Source organism: Octopus bimaculoides, chromosome 4 (assembly GCF_001194135.2).
Source record: "Octopus bimaculoides isolate UCB-OBI-ISO-001 chromosome 4, ASM119413v2, whole genome shotgun sequence".
Classification (NCBI taxonomy): Eukaryota; Metazoa; Mollusca; class Cephalopoda; order Octopoda; family Octopodidae; genus Octopus; species Octopus bimaculoides.
Window position 1 is genome coordinate 97,624,748 of NC_068984.1, and position 5,559 is coordinate 97,630,306.

Consider the following 5,559-nt stretch of genomic DNA (forward strand, 5'->3'; position numbering starts at 1 on the left):
AATGTACTTACAACAACCAGATTTATAATGTAGGTCAAACATTTAGACAGGGTTGTAATAGATGTACGTGTGAAGTGAATGGTAGAGTAAGCTGTACCAATAGCCCTTGTAATTGTCTTTACAATGGAAACACCTACCGAATAGGTGATTCATTTAGAAAAGACTGTAATACGTGCACATGCAAAGCCGATGGTACCATTGGGTGCACAACAAGTCCATGTAACTGCAATTACAACGGTAAGCATTACGACATCGGTTCTATATGGTATAATGATTGCAACAAATGTCAGTGCACTTCTGGAGGAAGAGTGGTTTGTGAACATAAACCATGCACGAAACCCTGTATACACAAAGGAAATACATATTCCGCTGGCCAAACATTTAAAGATGACTGCAACACCTGTACATGCGGACAGTTTGGTCGAGTATCCTGTACTAAAATGTACTGTCCCCCAACCACGTGCCAATATTACGGAAAAACTTACAAACAGGGACAAACATTTATGACTCAAGATAGATGCAATGTTTGTCGATGTTCAAATGGAAATGTCAAGTGTACCAAATACGATTGTTATAAACAGGTGAGTAAAGTTTTCTATTAGTTTTGATCTCCCTAATATAACGTGTCTCATCATTATATAGTTAGTCATTGTAAACAGAGAAAACAACAAAGACTTGAATAATGTTTAGCATAAACATTGGAATGCTGTCGCTTTACTACATTCTACTACATCGTACTACAAACAGAATTGTATCAGCGATTCGATTTCCATCTTTATTTGAAGTAGTTCAATTTCATTGATTCTACCATTATCTTGAAGAAATCTAATGTTCTCTTCATTGTAAACGTGAGATGTATATCTGCATATATTTGATTATCCATATGAAGACTATTAACTTTCAATGTCTAAATTAACTTTATTGTTACTCTTGTGAAATCAATAGAGTAGCTTTCACATTTCAACATTGTAAGAACCGTTGCGATACAGAATTGTAAATTTTACTATATATCATCTCACGTCTCAGAATCTAGTTCGTGAGTGAAGCTTTTCTGCGTCTGGTGAAATATTCATACTTTGTTGTAAAAGAATGTGATATATACATCTAATCTAATATGCACATTTTGAAATATAAATCCAACTTGATACTTAGACTATGTTATTGTTTTAAATTTGTATGTGAATGTAATAAATATATTGATTTCTTGTAATTTTATTCTTTTCAGAGGGGACGTTACTGATGAAGAACAGTTAATTTATTTTGATATTTTTAAGAATTGTAAATATTACAAACATAACGTTTTTAAATAAAATATATATCTGCCGCACCTTTTTGTTTGATTTATAATTGTAAAATTCGTCAAAACCATTTTAGATAATCAAGTTATCTATCTGAATATCTGTTATAAAAAGCATTTCAGTACTTCAATACTTGAATGATTTGTGGTAAAATACTTCGTTTTATTGATCCAGAAATGACAAATAAGAAAGTTTATCAAATTATTTCAGAATTGTCAAAAGAATTATATTTTCTATAGTTACAAAAATTCAAGTCATGTGCTAGCGAATAAGAGATGACACTCATATCTGAGGGTTGTCATATCTCATCATGGAATGTATCTTACACTCGATCACAGTTGATATTTATGCCTGTTAAGCTTCTACATGTGTTTCGGGAGACTGCACTGCACAAAGCTGCTTATAGGTATATCAGTATGCAGAAGCATATTCTGATATAATGTATTGTGTTTAGTTAAACCATCTCTGGACTGGAAAACATTTCCACATCTTATTGCATCTTATTTGTTGATGACTGATGAACTCAGCTTTGGAAAGTCACATATGGTCACAAATAATATTTGTTGGGGCAAGACATGAGGCTAGTGACTCCCGAGGGAAGCAGTTTCTTTCTGAAGTCGTTTGATATTTCATTGTCTAAGAATCAAGAAAAGCTGAGTATTCTACCCAACGAAGCAAACTCGTCTACTGTTTTCAGATTTGTTACTTCAACTTATGTTTCCTTGGGTAGTTTGGAATATAACAAGTATCTTGCTCAGTCTAATGCCGAATATATATACGTTACAAGAAGCAAAAAATAATTCACGAATATTTGCACATCGTTAAAAGAATGTGCAATCGATTTGCAATCACATGTAAGGGTGAAATTTTGAAGAAAAGATTGAAAGTCTTCTGTATTGTCAGGAAAACGTCTCCAACTGGAACGATGTCTAAATGATCAGAGATTTACATATACTTCAGAAGAGCATACTGCGGCAAAATGATGATCGGGAGCATCAGTTAATTTGAAGAAAATGACGGCGCATGGCCGCTACTTTTGTTAACATTTTCTAGGGGAATTGATCCAGCTACGCCCTCATTAACATTAATCCATGATCTGATTCAATCGTGAAAATTTTTGATTGTTAATTCAAAGTGATATGGATATCGGTAAGAAAGCTGTCGCGTCTTGTAGTACCAGATTAGAAGCTTGGTGCAGAGGGTTGCTGGATACCCGGAGTCTCAAAAAGAATACACATCAAAATTTGTTATGAACTCAGTGTGAGAAGAACAGAAATCAAACAATAACACAAGAGAATTTCTAGATTGATATCCTGTATATTATAAGACTTCAAAGAGTGAGATGTTCCATAGCTTTAAAGCATATTCCTTGCAGAAGGTTAATCTGATATAAAACCCTGTTTTTAAGAAATGAACTTAACCAGTTTCGGAAAATTCAGCGCCAGATAAAGGTTATAAAATTCCTACATTAATGAGCCGCTGATCTGTTGAGACCAAATAACTTCTTCTGACTTCCCTGTGGATTATGCCAATATGAGAGAGTTCAAAAGACGTTGCGCAAACCTTATTCGGCATACACACAAACGCACGCACACACACATACACACACATACACACACACACGCCTGCACACAGACACACGCTTGGACACAGACACACGCCTGCACACAGACACAAATACACAAACACCCAAAAACACACGCATACACACAAATACACTCACACACACAAAGGCACATACCCACACCCACGCGCACATGATCCCACACATACATACACACACGTGCATACACATATTTGACAAGCTTCTTTCAGTTTCCGTCTATCAAATCCACTTACAAGGTTCAATCACAAAAGCACCCATGCAGTGGGGCTTAGCCCAGAACCACGTTGTTCGTATGCAAACTTCTTGTCAAAAAGACATACCGCACCACTCTCTTTCTCTTACTATCTCTCTTTCTCTCTCTCTCTCTCTCTCTCTCTATTTATCTATCTGTCTGTCCTTCTGTCTGTCTATATATATATATATACGTGTGTGTGTGTGTGAGTGAATGTGTATGTATGTGTGTGTGTGAATCTGTGTGTGTGTGTGTATGTGTGTGTGTGTGTGTGTGTTTATATATTTATATATAGAGTCAACAGACGCGATCCAGTGATTCTCATTACAAAAAACACTTTGTCGCGCTCAAATGATTTCAGCTTACACCCGGAAACCTTTACCGAGAATGAAGTCCGCAAGGTAAAGAATGGTTAAAAGAGGAATCCAGGTGAACAGATATGTTGACAATTGACGCAAATAAGCAAATAAACTGCTTGGATTTGATATACGAAATATATAGACATGTAAACAGAGAGAAAGCAAGGACTGAAAATTTTCAGACGATGAATGTTCAAATATAAATGTATGGATATTTATAAATTAAGTGACGATGTATATTCAAGTATAAATGTATGGATATTTAACAGTCGATGAATATTCAAGTATAAATATATAGATATTAACAGACGACGATTATTCCAAGCACAAATATATACATGTTTATACATTAACAAAGCAAATTTACGTAGAACAATTCTACCTTGATATTTCCTAGCATCATGGTGTGAAATGTCAGATTTTTATCTCTCTACCTTGAAGATCCAAGTCAGACCTATCCAATATTTATTTGTTTCCATTACTGGTTTATATTCTTATTTCTTTACTGCCCACAGAGGGGACAAACAAAGACAGGCAAACGGATGAGGTCGATTATATCTACCCCAGTGCGTAACTGGTACTGAATTTATCGACCCCGAAAGGATGAAAGGCAAAGTCGACCTCGGCGGAATTTGAACTCAAAACGTAGCGGCAGACGAAATACCGCTAAGTATTTCGCCCGGCGTGCTAACGGTTCTGCCAGCTCGCCGCCTTATATTCTTATATTCAGCCAACATTATGAAATAGTCCTGTTTCGCATCTCTCTCCCTCCAAGTTAAATCTCTATCAAAAGTTTTCTTTAAAATCCTAAAATCTAACTTCCTACCAAACCTTAAATATTACCTTAACTTCAATAAAGCATCTATTAAAATCTCGTATTCGACCACGCCTAATTTAGGATCCATAATTGTCTTCTCTAACAAACGCAAACTACAACGCCATTACGGCCTGCATATTGTCATGAATTACATTTACCAATAATATAACGAATCTCCAGAAACAGCTGCTGGACTGATAGTACCTCACTCTCTCCCCTTTAATTTTCTCTGTCGCCTGTACTCTGTGTAAGTTAGGACCATTGATATAAATATCAATACATTATAATGAAATACTCATCGTCTGAAAGTCTTCACTCTTTGCTTTCTCTCTGTTTACCTGTATACATATATACATATTTTGTATTTCATACCGAAGTTGTTATATCTAATACATTTAATTTGTTTATCCACAAGATTGTATTATATATGTGTGTGTGTGTGTATATATATATATATATATATATATATATATATATATATATATATATATATATATATATATATGTGTATATATATACATATACATACATACATACATACATGCATACATGCATACATACATACATACATACATACATACATACATACATACATACATGCATACATACATACATTATATATGTATCTATGTACCTATCCGGTTGGAGGGATGAATGATTTTTCGAAGCTTTTATCTTGTTCCAACATCAAATAACGAGAAGAGAAGCAACTTCGATTTAACAAAGAAGTAACTCCGAACTAAGAGATTAGGTTTCTGTCACAGGAAACCAACTAAAATATTGTGAATCATGACGCTTTTCGGCAGCCCAGCTGAGATAAAATGTGGATTAGAAGCACCAAGCAGTGACTGAGAATATATAATACTTACTAGTTCAAATGAGATATGCCTGAGAGATATTTAAATGCGTAAGTGTAATCCTCGTTGTTGAGAAAATAGTTAGCACCATTTCGATTAATCTTTTTAGAGTTCCTCTCTTTGCGATATTCGATGCTGAGGAGACAAGTTACTTCGAAATGCATGTATACATAAACCTAGAAGAGCTTTCGAACTCATACTGGTATTTTCACACCTCTTAGTCTACATCGAGAATATTTGTTTATGGAGAAACTGCGGCAGATAACTTTGTTCGGGTTTCAATATCTCTCAAAATATTTGGTCTGAAAACAAGTTTATACATACATACATATATGCATGCATGCATACATACATACATACATACATACATACATACATATATACATACAT

The 5,559-nt window shown here is 34.7% G+C and overlaps 1 protein-coding gene across 1 annotated transcript in view; it reads left to right on the forward strand.

Annotated features, from left to right (window-relative positions):
• The window catches only part of LOC106882846 (kielin/chordin-like protein), a 39,124-nt gene that overhangs the window by 234 nt on the left and 33,331 nt on the right, over positions 1 to 5,559 (forward strand). The window lies entirely within an intron of this gene.